Source organism: Saccostrea cucullata, unplaced genomic scaffold (assembly GCF_032062105.1).
Source record: "Saccostrea cucullata isolate Sc308-1 unplaced genomic scaffold, CSIRO_AGI_Scuc_v1 ctg10005, whole genome shotgun sequence".
In the NCBI taxonomy this organism is placed as follows: Eukaryota; Metazoa; Mollusca; class Bivalvia; order Ostreida; family Ostreidae; genus Saccostrea; species Saccostrea cuccullata.
The window spans coordinates 1-18,575 of record NW_026925017.1 but is presented as its reverse complement, the minus strand read 5'-3'; the positions used below and the strand labels follow the sequence as shown (position 1 = coordinate 18,575).

At 31.4% G+C, this 18,575-nt stretch overlaps 1 long non-coding RNA gene across 1 annotated transcript; it reads left to right on the top strand.

Moving 5' to 3' along the window:
- The first annotated feature begins 1,617 nt into the window (after positions 1-1,617).
- On the top strand, positions 1,618-4,813 carry LOC134267835 (uncharacterized). The gene is made up of 3 exons (XR_009992236.1): positions 1,618-1,680; positions 3,632-3,692; positions 4,562-4,813. It is a non-coding gene; the product is annotated as an uncharacterized LOC134267835 (long non-coding RNA).
- Positions 4,814-18,575: the final 13,762 nt, after the last annotated feature.

The window sequence follows — 18,575 nt, the reverse complement described above, 5'->3', positions numbered from 1 at the left end:
ATGATCACTTTAAACGAGAATGCTCATATTTTGTTTCCTTTTCAATAGCTATATTTAACTATAGTCTATTTTGTTAGGGAAAACTTGAAATATGATAAAGAAAATTTTTAAGAAAGAAAATGATTGTTTCCCCTCAGAAAAATATCATATCAAACCTAGGCATCATATATTCTAATAATATATTAGCATTCCCACTGGTACCATATGAAGCAGAATTTATTCAAAATTATACGCATTAAAGAAGAAGACAATTTCTGTGGCCTTCATTTCGATATTTAGATAAATTGACAACGTTTTATCAATTAACAATTATAGATAATTCATTAATTTGTGGAGTGGATATATCCCATATCCCAGTAAACTTGAAATAAAATATGGCATAGAATCTGAAGTCCTTGTATAAGGATATTTTCTACGAAAAAAAAAACATAACCCAGCAACAAAGCCTTATAATAAACGTAATAACATCAGCTTTTCAATCGTCGAGTTCCCTAACTTATGTAGCAATTCATATCACCTGCATATGGACTCGTTGACTCTCAGTTAATTCGATACACAAAAGTATGCTCTGCATATGAACAAAACTAAAAACAAATCAAGACATTGAAGAAAAAAAAACCAATTGATGAATCAAGAATATAAACACAGAATATAAAGTTCTCTGGAACCTTGTCATAAAATGTAATTTTTCATTTTAGTCAAAACTTAATGAAGATTTCATACTAATTGGTAGGCCCTTATTTATACACTGATTTTTGTGTTTCCCGATCATGACAAGGAGCACAAGCCGTTGTGACCTGTCGGCAGGTAATACCCACTATTCCACGACACCTGATTCCACCTCTGATGTTTTAAAAATCTGTGTTTTCTCTGTTCCTGATTTGTTTTTAATGGATTATTTTATGAGCTTGAATGCTGTTTGTTGTCTCGATATTTCATTTCCATTAAAGGAGAAAGTTCTATTTTCATAAGACAATATAGAATTACATGCAATGTTTTACATAATCTTGATATGTTATGTTATATTTTCAGTATCAAATATATTGCGAAGAAAAGTAAATATAACCAAATCACAAGTAGAATGACAGGAAAAAAGGCAGAGGAGTTAGATAGTCAGACAGAAAAAAAAAATTAAATTTAGACTTCTTTAAAACAGCAATGTTCTGTAGTCCAGATCTGCTGCTTCAAGATAATAGCTGCAGTTATCGAACCTGTAAAGTTTGTGCAAACATTTGTATTGTTAAGTCTTTTTTGGCGAGCTTAAAAACTGTTACTTTTCTTTGATATAGAGATAGTTTATGTCTTCTTTTAAGCAATATTAATCTCCACAAGATTTAGATAAAGATTTAGCTTTCATTGCTGCGTATTTATCTTGGTAAAAACATAAAAAAAAAAAATAAAAGATAGTTACTCTTGTTTGACTTTTAGGACTTAACCATATTTTCTATGGTTACCAAAGAAAACCAAACATCCTATAAATTTACAATCCAATTTGAAAAAAATAAATCAAACCATAATCCTTCGGCACCTTGAATTTATTTATATGCACGTTCTGAAAGGTAGCGGTTGCTTAACAAGTCAGTTGGCAATATTTTTTAAAGTATTTACTATCTTAATCTCAGTTGGTATATATAAGATGTGGAGCAAGTCATCGTTTTAATTCAAAGAAATCAGCGAAAGGTAAGTATAAATATATTCTTTTTCTTGTTTTTTTTTTTAAATTTAATGATGATTTTGCCGTTCCTTTTTATGGAGGTAGAAAGGGTACAATCATGAAAATGCAAGGAAAGATGGATATCAATTGATGAAAGGAAAGAAAATACGTGTCTCGGATTAAATCAATGATGTACATTTTTTATCATTATGTTTTGGTTTGCTGTCCTTATTTTGATACACTTCTCAATATATAAGAAAACACTTGCTGTGGCCTTCAACTCTACATTTAGACATATCACGACGTATTGTCAATTGACATTGGTAATTTCCATTCTTATTCGATACGATATATACTGGTGAGCTTGAAATAAAAAATACCACAGAGTCTGACACATCTGTTTCATATCTGGATATTTTACTTGAAAAAGACGTAAATGGTAATCTAACAACCAAGCTCTACGATAAACGTGATGAATTTAACTTTACAATCATCAGCTTCCCTTACTTATGCAGCAATATACCTTCATCGCCAGCATACGGTGTTTATATCTCTCAATTGATTCGATTCACAAGAGCATGCTCTACGTATGAACAATTTCTAAAACGAGATAAATTATTTACAAACAAGTTGATGAAAGGAGAATTGAAAAGTCTCGTTTAAAGTCATCATTTCGTAGGTTTTATTGTCGATACAATGACCTTGTCATAAAATACAATTTATCAGCGAGATAAATGCTGACGTTTTTCATACTAATTGTTAATTCATTATTTATACACTTAAGGCAGGACCTAATAGATAGGTCAAATTTTCCCTCAAATTCAATTTTTCTGAAACTTTGATATTTTGTTCTAGAATACAAAATCTCTCTTTACAAATAATATGAAAGAATGTCAACCACACATTTTTGCCCACATAGTTTGAAATATGGCCTGTCAGACCTCCGTAAGAATATTGTGAAATATGAAATGGGACTAGAGAATAAGCCTTATTTTAAAATTATCAATTGATCTATTGCAAATTTGCGCAATACTGCTTATAAAGATAACATTTTGTTACGTAAACGCAGTAAGTTACATTGATACTGGAAAATTTCAGTAAAATATTACCTGAAAATAAAACATACATAGCGTCGGAAATGACAATTCACCTGAAAATATCCTACACTTTAACTTTTCTTACGAAAAAATGTATATTTCAATTTTTACAAAAAATTAATAAAATGATTCAAATGGGTCAAAGAATAAAATGTGTAAAGAAAATTAAACCAGTGGTTTTAAATATTTTGGCGATTAAAAAATTTTCAATGGCAAAAAAACTTAACGATTCAGTAGATGACGTCACAATATTTGACCTTTGACCTCTTGGTATGACATTGAATTTATAGTACAAAATAAATGGAGACTCCTTATATATATGTTTCAAAATATCAGCTCTCTATTATTTATGGAACAAAAGTTACACTGCATTTAATAAAAGACTGTAACATGATTGTTTATTGCATTTAAATAGCGTAAACACTTTGTACAATGTGAGCTACCAAGTGAACAATGTATAGGATTCTCTGATTTTTTCACAAAATATGACAAAAACATGCCAAAACTTATTTTTCTTTCGGGGATCATTCATTGCTGTCAATACAGTTTATATCATTCTTTTTTCTCCATGAAATCAGTCAAAATAGAATACACAGGTGTTTGGTACTACCTTAATTGACGACGGATTTCCCGTTATTTCACAATCATGACAAGGAGCACACGGCGGGTGTGACCCGTCAGCAGGGGATGCTCACTCCTCCATGGCACCCGATTTCACCTCCGGTGTTTTAGATGTCCTTGTTTGCTCTGCTCCTTTTTTGTATTGTTTTATGGATTTTAAGCTTGGAAACTCTTCGTTATCTCCATATATTTCACGACTCTTTTATACCATTACATGTTTTATGAAATCATTTTTCATAAAAATGAAATATCTTTTCAGATGAATTCGTGCAAAAGTGGAATGCTCCTTGTTCTCGTGGTTATAGTAACATGCTTTCTAGGTACAATATTTAAAATGTATAGAAAATTTTGTTGTTTTATGACAATGTATCAATATTGAGGTTTTTTTTTTAACACAATATGAATTAGTTAGCATGTTAACGTTAACGGCTGTCCACTTAAACAGCTGATGACATTCTTTTACATGTTATTCTAACATTAATTTGTTTGTGAAAAAAGTGAGTGATTGCTTTTTATCGTAAACTTCTCTAATTTATGTCACAAGATACTCTTATCACCTGCATTTCTCCCTGTTGATTCGACAAGGGATGCATTATCCTTCCTGACACCTGAATTCTCTCCTCGTATTTTAAGACATCCATATATGGTCTGCTCCAACTGTAAATTGATTCAATGGTCTTTTGGGCTTGAATGATTATTTTTCAAAATCTCCATATTATAATTTTAAATATTTTTTTTAACATTTTGCTTATCCAAAAAATTTTAGTTACCCGAACCCCATTCCTTTTTTAAAAAGTGATATGGTCTCCTACAAGACCGATTATTTTGTTTGCTGAAAAAATACACTTTCTTTGATTGAAAGCAAGTCCTAGAAATATATATATATATATAGTCTTAAATTATCCGACGAAAATTTTCACACTTTAATAAATTGCCTCTAAATAAAATTTCACGGTTAAATGTCGAAGTGTCAAATCCAATTTGTTACATTATTGTATACTAAATGCTTAAAGAAATTTAAAAAAGATAAAATATTTTGAGAAAAAATTGAAAAAAATGAAGGGAGCCATTATAAATTTTGTAGCATAATTACCACGTAGGATCTGGAGACAATCTGATCAAATACTTGTGTTAAGTTAGATTTTATGAACACCCAATGTTTATTTATAGAATTCATATTTTTATTCAGAAGGGAACGAAGGGTCCAGCACGACCACCACTACTTCTACAACAACGACGTCGACTACAGCAATACCTGGAGGCCCAACCAGCAGAACCCCACCGCCTACTATTACCACAAGCCTACACCATAACAATCCCACTTCAAATACTAATAGTACCGGTCAGGGAGGAGCAGGTAGCAGACTGATGTTTTCCAAGTCGTCCCTCATCTTCATGTCTGTGATCGGAGTCTTTGTGATGAAATTTGTATGAGGACTATCGAGAAGCTACATATGTCTCTATAATGCCTCTTCTAGAATTGGATTGATATTTCTTTCCCTTTATTTATAACGCCCAATGACTTTTCCGAGGACTTTTGGATATACAAGTACAAGAACATCTATTTATAGTGTATATCTAATTGCTCATAAAAAGTGTATAAATACTTAATAAATACATTTATTTTTTCTGTACATAATTTTAGAAATAAACATAACTAAAGACATGCACATTTCATGCCAAATTTTCAACTAAAAATATTGTCCAAAAATTAGTATCGTAGAAAAAATACTGTTAAACAGTTTAAAGCTGCATGGACACAGATTTAAAGTAAATATTTTCTGTATAATGTCACAACATATATATTTTAATAGCATTTCACACAAAAATATATTAAAATTTTTATTTCATCTTAAAGTTATTAAAACCTTTTGGATGGGTTTGATTGACACATCCTTGTACTCTAACAATTTTTACTATAGGAAAAGTGGCAATCTTGTTGTGTATTAATGAAAAATATTAAAATCCATAATATTAATCCAGAAAAAATAATTATATTCAGAGATGAAAAGTTAGAAAGCAAAACCCCTTCACAAGTATTGTCATTCCGCGCTTAGTGTTGTGCACAGAGTTTAGCAAATTGATCACACCCGTGAAACATACAAAGTTTATGTAAACAGGGCTCGAACTCTGTTATTTTTTACGTTTACGATTCACCGGGGGCGTTAAATTGTTAAAGTCACCACAACTACAAGGATTGACAATATACTGTGTGTATGTTTTGATTTTGAACATTTCTACTCTGAATTTTTCTGGATTATAGTTTTAATATTTTTCATTTATACACAACAAGATTGCCACTATTGCCACTATTCCTAAGTATTAAGAATAAAAGTAAAATTTGTGAAAGTGCAAAGATGTGTCAATCAAACCCGTCTAAAAATTTGAAGTTTTAATAACTTTTAGATGAAACAAGATTTTTAATATATTTTTGTGTGAAATGCTATTAAAATACAGTGTATATGAGTCGTAATATTATACAGAAAACATAAACTTCAAATCTGTGTCCATGCACCTTTCGGAAAACTTCGATCTTTCAACTGGCGTTATATTATCTCAAAATTATGAATTCTGTGGAAGATAACGCCAGGCCATGGATCAAACATGATAAAAATTGAAAGGGAAATATGACATCCATCTTTCTTTCTGTGTTTGATAATTCAGAAGTTTAGAAAGATAGAGCTAACATGATCAGTATCTACTTACCCTAGTTAAAAAAGCAGGCAACAAAATTGTTTGTAAGGGTCTTTTAATTCTGAGGTGATAATCCAACTTATACCCAGGCTTCCGGGCTTTTCATTTAAAATTTCTTCAGGACTATCGAGACTTGTGCATAACTGATAGTCAATTATCAAAGAATACATGAATTGATGGAAATATTTTACTACATTAGCAGAGAAAAAAAAGAACCATAATGATATTTGTAAAAAATTATTTTTTTGAATAACAAGTTTTGAAGGGAAACATAATGGTGTATGTTTTCAAGCATACCAAAATATGCAAAATGAAATTGGAATTAAAAAAGAACAAAATGAATTTAACAGTCACGCTCTACGACAATTTTCACTTTTCAAATATCAACTTCCCTTTCTATGTAGCAATATACCCTTATCAACTGCATATGGGTTCTATGTTCTACATACAATATCTAATACGGGAAAATCTATTGACAAACACATTGATAAAACAAGGACATCAACATTCTCGTTTGGAGTAAACATTTCGCAAGTTTTCTGATCGATACAATGATCTTATTAGCAATGCATCTTAATATTAATTTAAATGCTGTCTGACATTTTAAAAAACCTATTGTTAGGTTATTTCTTACATCTTAAATTGTTTACGGATTTTCACGTTTTTTCCCAATCTTGACAAGGAGCTCGCGACTGGTGTGACCAGTTGGCAGGTGCAGGAGATGTCCACTCCTCCATTCACCTGATCCTCCTCTGCTATTTTTGGAGGTCTTTGTTTGCTCTGCTCCGGGTTTGTATTCCTAAAATAGAGTGTTAGATTGAATACTGTTGATCATTTTCCATATTTCATGAAAAAATGAATAAGACGATGTGTTTGTAAAGGAGATTTAGTTTTCTCTGTATATTGAGCTTAAAGAAAATTAATATTTATTAAGGCATGTAGCATCGTTTTTGAAAGTAAACATAAAATGTTCAAATTGTGAATAACTTATTAGTATAAAAATGAATGTGATGACAGTTTTAGTAGATTTCAACATTTTTTCCCTTTTAATGGATATTGAATCAAATTAATACCCTTTTTTGAGTTAATTTATCAAATATTATCATACCGTTGGTTAATGGAGATTTGGATTTCATTCGATTCCACTTACCACTTAGGAAAAAATACTGTGTAATTATTATTTCTGTTAAACTGATTTGTAATATATTTTGATTACTTCCTTTATCTGATTGATACAAGAGCTCACTGTGGGTGTCAATTGTTGATAGGGAATACTTAATCCTCCAAGGTACATATACCTTATTTCATTTTTGTTATTTCCCGAGGTTCGTATTTTTGTCATGTTCTTCTTTCTCGATAATTTTTAAGACATCTGGAGAGATATGTAAAGTTAGCTACTAGTAACTGGCTACTAGTAGCTGGCTACGAAAAGTAAGTAAAGTTGACTACTAGTAACTGGCCACTAGTAAATCACTTAAACCTTCTTGTACATTTTGTGTAAAATTATGCAAACTATGGATACAAATGTTGATATTCTTGAAGTAGGTGGATTTTTACATCGCTGATATCCACTGATATTGTTGATAAAAACAATGTCTTAGATTTCCACATGATCTGGCTCTGATTTCACCAAGATATCTATAGTGATAAACTCAGCTACTAGTACCTTTTGTGTAAAATTATGCTATTTTGGGATACAAATGTTGATATTCTTGAAGTAGCTGGATTTTTACATCCCTGATATACACTGATATTGCTGATAAAAAAAATCTCCAAGCTTTTCCACATGATCTCTCACTAAAGTTACCAAGATATCGTAAGAAATAAACTCAGCTACTAGTACCTTTTGTGTAAAATTGTGCAATATTGGGATAAAAATGTTGATATTATTGAAGTAGCTGGATTTTTACACCACTGATATCCACTAATAATGTTGATAAAAACAATCTCTTATCTTTTCCACATGATTTGGCACTGAAGTTACCAAGATATCTTCAGTAATAAACTCAGCTACCGGTACCGTTTGTGTAAAATTGTGCAATATTGGGATACAGCAATATCAGTGAATATCAGCGATGTAAAAATCCAGCTACTTAAAGAATATAAACATTTGTATCCTAAGTTTGCATAATTTTACACAAAAGGTACTAGAAGGTTCAACTCATTTACTAGTAGCCAGTTACTAGTAGCCAACTTTACTTACTTGTCGTAGCCAGTTACTAGTAGTCAACTTTACTTACTTCTTCTGTCCAGCTACTAGTAGCCAACTTTACCCACTTGTCGTAGCCAGCTACTAGTAGCCAGTTACTAATAGCCAACTTTACTTACTTCTATCCAGCTACTAGTAGAAAACTTTACCCACTTGTCGTAGCCAGTGAGGGATCTTTTTTTGTGCCAGCACATACTGTGACACCGGACAACAATTTATAGAGTTTCATCCGAAGGACCGGTCTCCACGTCCAACAATAGGATTCGAACCCGTGACGTAAGGACCACCTCCTTACTCTGCAACTGTAGAGCAGACGCGCTTTCCACTGTGCCGCGGTGAACATTCATCTTTGTACTTTATACACGTCATACAAATTTAGTGTTTATCTCAGAAAGAACTTATTGACTTCTAGGCATCATTACTATCCAATCCTGGAACCTTGAGATCGGTCCTTTGGATGAGACTGTTTAAACCGAGGTCCAGTATCGCAGTAGGTGTTGGCACGGAAAAGATCCCTACTGCTCAATAGCCATGAGTGCTGAGTACAGGACAAAAATTGCATCTCTCCACAGACAAGTGGTGGCGTCTCCATATGAGAGAAAAATTCTTGAGATCGACGTTACACAACAGACAAACAAAATATATCATTACTGTATCTTGAATTAAATTTTTTTTAAAAATTATGTTAGATAAATCTCGACTAAATCAAAATGAAGATGCCTTCAAAATTTTATATAACTATATTTTTTTTTAAAATGCCACTTGCCTTTATATATTAGACTGCTTGAATTAAAAAAGAATTAATATTTTTGTTTTTTAAGAGAATAATTTGATGTACTTCAGTACAAATCCTTTGTAAAATTTACATACCCTTAATGTTTCTTTATACAGCTATTATATTGTCAAGACAGAAGGAGGCCATTTAATCTCTAAGATTCCATATACAGGTGTAGCTTTTGTTTTAAATCAAAAATAGAATTAAATTTTTGTCACATATCCCAATATCAACACAAAAAAATAAGCATTATACAAGAATGTCGATCAAATTTCATCTCTTACTGCTACGATTTGCTTACATTCTGTATGTTTCTAAATTTATCTCAGATAAGTGCATATAAAAACATCAAGTGTATTTTATAAATTTTATTGTTGCGAAAATTGGACACGGCTGTTTATCCAGAGACACAAATTATGAAAAGCTATTGGTGACTCTGGCAACACAACAAAGCAAAGATTACATATCAAATATTCAAACTCAGGTTCAAAGTTTATAGTTCAAAGGTCAAAGTTCAAAAACAGAATTTCAAAAAGTTGTAAAAGTCTTGACCCTGGGAGGTGCAGAGGCAAGCACTTATTCATGTATATCTAAATCCAAAGTTTATTTTTCAACTTTCATGAGTTACATGACTGCATATAAGGACAGTTACTTAGTGCCGCTCGTTTACGCGCATCTCAGCTGGAAAGAAACGGACAGCAGTACTAGATTCTATAAATCCACATTATTATTTAATGTTTATGGTTAAAGGAAAGTTATTGGCTCCTGCAAAAATGGTGCATGACTTTCTCTTGGAATGAATCACTTCCATATAATTAATGACTGTTCCTCACATCACTTTCACATTAAATGTCTTGAAAGTCCAGTGTGCTGCGAGTCCATAAAGATACTTGTGGTTCAATCCCCTTGGCTGTTCCCTAAGGACCCGGTTTCATCTCATAAGTCCTGTCATGTTGAGATTGATATTCACTACAAGTCTTCGTCTGAAAGCATAAAAAACCAGAAAAGCAGTATCTATTCTAAATGGGTGAGGTGGGCGGGTGTTTCAAATTTATAATACACAATAACAAGCTGGAAAAGTTTTACCGTCCCAAGATGATGCTTGAATATTGAAAAAGGAAGTTGCAACCACTGCGCCCTCGGGTGTTTTTATGAAAAGGGGGAATAATCAACTTTGTCATGTTTTTAAAAAATAAAAGCGATGAGCTATGGAAAAGCTGCGAAAACGTATATGGTACCTAAAACAACTATCGTTGACCATGTTACGGGGAAAAGTAAAATAGGTGAAAAAAGTTTTGCCAGAAAGAACTTCCATCTCGCGACAAAGCATCACAATACATGCATGTGTCAATGCCTCTGGTGACAAAATGCCACCGAACCAATGTGCATTGTCAAAGGGAAAACCCCGCGATGTGTATATTAATCATTTGCCACTATTGATGCTCCTCCGGGAACGATATGGACTTAGAAAAAACTTGGATGTGTGATTTGCTTGGTTCAAGTCTGTTTTCCTACAGTACTGCGGGTCCTGCAGACCAACTTCTTGTTTTAAATTCTCATAGTTCTCATATGGTATTGGGTCTTTTTGAGGCAGCCATTTACGAGAACATCATAATTATGGCGTTGGCTCCACACACCTCCCATCATCTGTAGCCCCTTGACAAGGCAGTCTTCGGTCCCTTCAGCAAGGCGTATGGTCGAGCTTGCTCTGAATCACCCTAACCACGAGATCAATAAGTCTACTTTGCCAAGAATTTTCAAATCAGCTTTGGAGGCATCAGTAACTACAGATAACATCAAAAGATGGTTCCATGCAACTGGTATCTGGCCAATGAATGTCAGCACTTTGCCAGATTACGTGTATTTACCATCAGAAGCATAAGACCTACAGAGTGTACTCATTGAAAACTGGCAGCAAACAAGTATGCCGTATTCCTAACAACCCAATTTGTCTTTGACCGGCCCTCCTCGCCGAAATGGCCGTGTCATTAACTACTACAGACCCTGTAGAGGATCGAAATAGCTGAACCAAACACGGAGAGGAGCTATGTACATCTGATGATCTAATACCTGATGATATGGCCTCTCTGGATGCCCGGATACCACCAGCAGATGTTAGCGTTCTTTTAGATGCTCTTGCAAATGGTGCCCTAGAACTTTCAAGCACAAGTGAAGTCAACAACAATACTAGTACTTGGCATTGGACTTAGGAAATCGACGATATATTTTCTATCCCAAAGTCAACGCCAAAATTACATAAATCAAGATCCTCCAACAGCATAACCAGTCATCGTCTTTTAACTAGTGAGGAGGTTGTGAAAGGAAAACGAGAAAGACAAGCCGAAAAGAAAAGAGAAATTAAAAAAGAAAAGGCAAAAACAAAACAAGAAATCAGTGTTGAAATAATATGCTAACGATATTAATCGACATTTAACTTACTGGGTGTACACTTTCCCTTTCAAGAATCTTAAGACCTTAAACTGACTTCATAAAATTAAAACGCACAAAAATTCTTGTATAAGAAATGGTTTAGTTAAATCAAAAATCACCATTCTTTTATTCTTGTTGTACGATTCCAAATTGTGGCATACAATTAATTTTGATAGTTTGCATATTTGTAGCAAAGACTCTATAGTACTACGTGTATTATGTGATTACGAAGATATCAAAGTTAACTTTCTTTATAATAGTATTTTTAAAAAATAAGTAAATATTTCAGAATATGCATCTGTATATATGTACATGTATATCGATTTACGATTTGAAAATACAATTAAATGCATATTTTTTACGTAAGCTTCGCTTGTAATGAAAAGTAAGCGTACATAAAGTTGAATGTGCAGTTCGTCTATACCAGGAAATGACGCTGGTCGAAGTTACCTTTCATTCGGTCGAAATTACCCTGTTTTTTAAGTGTCATAAATTGCTTATTTATTTCCTATTTTTCCCAAATTAAAAAAACAAAGCAAATATCTTGAAAATGAAGGAATCTAAGAGCGGGAGTGCATTATTTCCTTTTAAGCCGGAACTTTTAAAAACTATATACGTTTTAAGTAACATTTACGGTCGAAATTACACCACCCTACCCTAACAAACATCCAATTTCAGCAATTGCACAAGGGTTTTTTTTTTCTAAATCATTCCACTGGGTATTGTTTCCGGTTGTAAAATCGGTAACAAAGGAGAGGTAACATCCAAATTTTTGAAAAGGGGAATCTGCGGCAGAATTTACTTCTGAGTTAAAAATACTACGAGGTCTTTTCAAGCAAACAAAGTAGATTTTAAAAATACATACAGATAGTTTCAAATTTTCTTATCTCGAAGAATTAAGAGAATATCATCAGTCTGTCACTCTGAGGGAAAAAATAGGTCATCAATAATGAAACAGGAAGCCTTAAGATAACCAAGGGAGGTGTTTTTAAAGGCATTTGATTGGTTGTTAGGATATGTCTTTTCAGTATATAATTCAGCTGTCATCTAGTTATCCATGCAAAGCAGACGAAGTGGCAGAATAAGTCCCAAAGGTACGTATACATGGACATCCAAAATTTGCATTGTTACTTATTTTTTAAAGCAAAAAGTAATATTGAATCTATTTAAATTCATAAATGAGAGAGGCATGCCGTGATGTTGCGAGATTAAGAATGTCAAACTAGCATCTTGCACACAAGATTTTTAAAAGATATTTTTTAAAGATTTTTACCCCTGATTATTAAAAAAAGTTATATTTTGAAAATAAGCTAATATAAGCTTATACTTGTAAGATCCTGAAAAATTAATTCAAAGATTCTTAAAAGTAATTCATACAATTGATAAACTCATTCAAAATTAACAAATAAAATGCATTTTTAATTAATTAATTAGTTAATTAATTAATTACAGATGCTAACAAAGGTAGTAGTGGGTGTCATTTTTCTGGTGCTTATAGATTCCTTGGTTGTCATTGCAGGTGTGTAATATTCATTTTTAATGATAAGCAATGTTTTGAATATCGAAATTTTTTTCCATACAGTTTGTATTTTATTGAAGCTTAATATATTATGGTATTTTTAGCCTTAACTCCAACTAATACTACGAACAATTCCACCGCACCAGCAGATAATGGAGCAAAAGCTATTGCGCCCGACCTGGTTTTTACTTGCACCGTGTCCTTGATGTTCCTTTTTGGCTTGCTACTTCGACAGTAATCCCAAAACGAGAAATGTGTTGCTATGCTTTAAACAGTATTGGAAAAATAACTTAGAAATTATTGTGATGAGAGACGAATTATATCTTTTTGCCCATACATATGGAAATAATTATAATTTATAACTTTTAGTAAATGAAGTCACATTATTCTGAGTCTTCGATAGAGACATGTATCCTGCATAAGTATTTGCTTCACAATTTGAGAATGAATGAGGAAGATACTAAGGCAACAGGAAACGTATAAGTTATGTTGTGTTTGAGACTCTTATCAAAATGATGATGGTTTTCATTTATATTTCAATGTAATAGTTGTTTCAGTAAAAGAAAAAAAAAATGATATGGCATATTTTTACCATACTGTATACTGACATTGCTTAATTCATTAGCTTTAATATTTGGGAAACTTAAGCATTTTTCTATAATGTCACGTAGAGTTGAATTGTCAGTTTGAATACATGTATAAGTTTGATTTCCCCTTTGCATATGGCTATACAAACTTTAGATAGCAATGGTTAATTGTTATATTCTTTAAAATTGTTTGAATTTAACTATAATTCCTTATACCATTTTTTTATATACTTTAGCGCAGTTATTTTTCTTTCATTGAAAGGCAACATATGACATTAGAATATAAGAATTAAAAATGTAATGATACAATTGCTTTGTTATATTGATTCTTTTAAACTCTGTGATATAAATATATAATTTATTTAATAGTAATTGTACATAAATAGATCGAAATAAATTAAATATGGAAGAACATTTAACATATATTGTTTTTTTTAAATCAACGTTTAAAGTGCTTTTTTTATTGGGCTGCTCTATTATTTCGGGAAGAGCTGTGATAAATTCAAACGGAATTTTTTTTATAATAAGTTCAAACCCTCCCACAATCAGTTCACATCTCTTTTGATGTTTGTTTTTGTCTGAATGTAGAAAAAATTAATAAAATTAATTACATTGTAGCATTTACTAATAGACAGTGCCAATTTCATCTGAATCGGATGCTTACCATTATGCTCTTCCGTGATTGATGTTGTAAAAGTATTCCGCAAAATTATAAACATATTTCTTGCTGTACTGAAACCTACATGAATTACAAATTATTTGCTTACATAATACAGACCATTTAAAACATATCTTTAGCATAAAGTCAAACACGAATTCCGAATCCGTACATTTTAAAATCTTGATTATATGACTTCAAATATAAATTCATTACTTAATAATTAGAACTAATTGGAATTCTTACACATTGACTGAAAACGGAATCTCTAAAAACCACATTCTCAATCAGAAGCTCAGGAATCTAATCTTTTTAATATCAACTTCGGATTACTTGTATTTATAATCGCAATTTTTTTTAACAAAAAAAAAATTGTGCAAAACGCCAATTCAAAGGTAAATAAATTTACAGATTCTATTTTTATGGGAAAAAAGCAACTACCTGTGATGTCACAAACCATGTCTTTAATTGATGAAAAAACTCGTTGATTTGATTTTCTATTTGAATGTTGAGATTAAGGTAAAGATTACATTTCGAGTTTTCTTTTTATCACGATAAAAGTTATGACTTATTTTTGCTTCATACGAATACAAAGTAGTAAATACACAAAAAGGTTCTCTCTCTCTCTCTCTTCTTTATACCATCCAAAATAACTTTAATATTCCATCAAAGATATGAAATAATAAAATAATGATCAAATTGATTAATTCACCTAATATTTACACTACACGTGTTTTCTCCTAACGCGCGTTACTCAATTTGTTTGCACATACCGTTTAGTTATGAACCTATATCTTTCAAAATTATAATGATTCATTGCTTAATTAAGTACTATGCATTGCATTGATAAGAAATCGTATATGTTTTAATTGGGAACTCAAACTAATTTTTAACATCAATTTCAGAGTACTTGTATAGTTTTAACAAATTAAATTCAGAGCTGCATTTTTAAGGTAGTTGTCTATGATATCAAATAAACCTCTAAAAATTCCCTCGTTTTCATGTTACTGACTTTTGAAAAATCTAAGGATTTTAAATGAAATTTTTTACCGAGTTTTTTAAAAATCCTCATCAACACCACCTCAAGAATAAGATGAAGCATGGTTTATGTGCGTTTAAGGTTTTGCCTAAGGTCAACATGTCCAATTTACAAAAGCTCCAAATCAATGTGGTTTATAAAGTTTATAAATATATCATTAAGTAAGAGATAGAAAGTATCTCTTGATAACAAATACTTAAAAAAACATCGAGAAAAATTCTTTAACAAAAATATATATATATATATATATATATATATATATATATATATATATATATATATATATATATATATATATATATATATATATATATATATATATATATATATATATATATATATATATATATATATATATATATATATATATATATATATGATTGGCCCCATGAGAAAAGGTCCTTATGGCAATTTTTACACATTTTAAGTTTTTCATGCATTTTAATAGAGCAAGGTTAGAAATTGCCAAATCTGAATTGTTATGGTCCTACGTCAACTCTAAGTAGGTTTTTTCTTCATTTATATCAATGATACTTTAACAGGTAAATAATGACGTCAAGTTACTTTCGTACGTCAAACGTCAAAAGTTTTCAGAGTGAACCCGCTTTTAACTTTTCGTCGTAACGTTAATAATGAAAATGAATTTATATCACTGAATATTCCCAGAATTTTTTTTTTATTTATTAAATCTTCCATTTTATATATTGTATATAATACAATAAAAATTTAGTAGTACTTCGTAATAAAAGTTTAGTATTTTCCATCAATGAAAGGAACTGTTTGTTTTATATTTCACTGTGCTAGGAGAACAAAACGACTTCTGTTCAATATCAATTACATTAATTTTGTAATATACAGTATACTTTCACAATAATAAACTATTTCTTCGTGTAAAGATTTGTTCAATTGAAAATCTTACAGAATTCATTTGAAAATCATTGCCCTCGATAAACGTAGGTCAAAGCTGTCAACTTTGTTGTTTTAATACAGTATAAAGATAAATCTTTCAAAATGTGCTGAAAATACTCCGAAATATTTCAAAAAATGTCCTCGGCAACAACAATGAACAAGATGCAACTGGGTTGTGAAAATTTGTGAATTCTTTTTTTTCTTTTAAATATAAAGACAGAAAAAAATTGTGAATTGCAATTAATTACTATATACTCTGTACAAAAATTAAAGTGTTTTTTTTTTTTGTTTGTTTGTTTGTTTGTTTTTTTGTTTTGTTTTGTTTTGTTTTTTTGTAAAAACTAAAGAGTTTTATAGGAACATATATACCAAGTATATACAAATAGAGGGCAATTTATTTAACTGATTTATTAAAAACCATTCTACCTACTAGTGTTTATTTTCATTTTTTTTTTTAAACATCAATCCAAATTTCAAATGAAATATATTAATTTTGTCTTTTTTAAATTATAATATGAAATAGAATTTTCGATTAAATTATGAATAACTGTCTAATTTTTGGTTTCATATTGTGATCAATCGAGTGGCTTGCGTGATATTTTGCAGAATTACACCGCATAAAATTATCACACTAGACAGTTGATTGTTCATCGCCATGAAAAAATCTTAGAGTTATTCCTTATGTGTACATGTACATGATCTTGATGCAAATCCATGTGCTACTGTAAGTCCCGCTTCTGTCTTAATTTGTCCCGCCCCGTGCTTGATGTTTTAAAACGTGCCTATCGATGAACCGGTAGATTTATGTAGAATTAAAGTATTTTTATGTTCCCCAAACGAAGTTTGGGAACATATTGTTTTTACTTTTTCTGAATTTTTTCTTTGTTCTCCGGTACTTTTTTGTCCGCGAGTGTTCTCGTAAACTACTCATCCGATCTAGGTGAAACCTTTTTAGGGTCACTAGGTATGTTATGTAGATGTGCGGAACGAAGGTCATTTTGCGCGCACGTGCGTGCATGTGCGCGCACGTGTAACACGTGAAATGACCAATATAATAGATTTAGTCATAACTTTTTAAATATTAGATGAAATGCTTTGAAACTCATAATATAAGGATATAATAGTAGTATAGACATGATGACATGGTCAAAATAGCAAGATCTCACGCGCATGCAGGTGCCCTTCGCTGCGTTTGGCTGAAACTAAAAGTCTAAATATCTATTTTGTTTTCTGACAAAATCCTTTGAAATTTTGAACATAGTCTTACATTATGAAGATCTACAGCATGATATATAAGAATAATCATGAACGCACGCACATGCACGTGTGCTGCAATCTGATTGGCTAAAACTTTAAATGCCTACAACTTTCTTGGTTCTCAATAATACAAGGTGAAATTTCAAATATGAATAGATGTAATGATTGCCTACATTATACTACTATCAAAAGTAAATGCATGGACGTGCATGCACATGCGACCGCACACAATGTATTAAAAGACAGTATACTTGAGTGTTTGATGTTCATGCAGAATTAAGAAGTAACATACTGAAGCATGCAGATCTTTTTACCCTTGACCTTGAAACTTAGGTCAAGGTCACTGGTAACCTGAATAAAATGTTGATATTAGCTATTTACCAAAATCACCTTGACCTATGAACTTGAAATCGACCTTAACCTTTGTCCTTGACCCAAGGGTAAAAAGAAACATGAAGTACATGTACATGTATCTAGAAACACCTTTCAGAGTTTATTTCGGTTGACAGGTTAGAAGTTAAAGAGGTGGTGGTTTTTAATGACCTTGACCTTTCATCCAAATGTCACAATCAATCTTAAGTTCTTGGAATAAGATACAAGATTCAACTCGAACGTTAAATAGGTTAAGAATAAAAATACCCCCCCCCCACCCCCATCCCCCCACACACACACAAACAAATCAAAATAATGGCAACGTAGAGAATCACTGTTAAACTCAAATAACGCCTCGGACCCACATAAAATTTCAGGAAAACTGCAGAAAAGAGCTCGAGGAAAGTGTATTAAAATATTTCATTTGAGTTTCCAAAGTATATAGAAATTATTAATTTATACAGAAAAAATTACAAATCCTGTCGTGTTTAAAATTAAAGTGCAGATGACCAAAGTTGGCATATAAGCCTTTTATAGCCTATTTATTCAGAATGTCGTTAATAGCATTCAATTCTACTGATTTGAAATAATATTTTAATACCAAGCATCCTTTGTTTAATTTACCTTTGAAATTTATTTGAATTTTTTTTAGAATTACGCAATCCCCAGAAATAGCGATTTTCGGTATATTAAAAATCAATATACATGTACGCTCCTTCGTAAAATAATCAGATATTTGCATTCATGAAAAAAA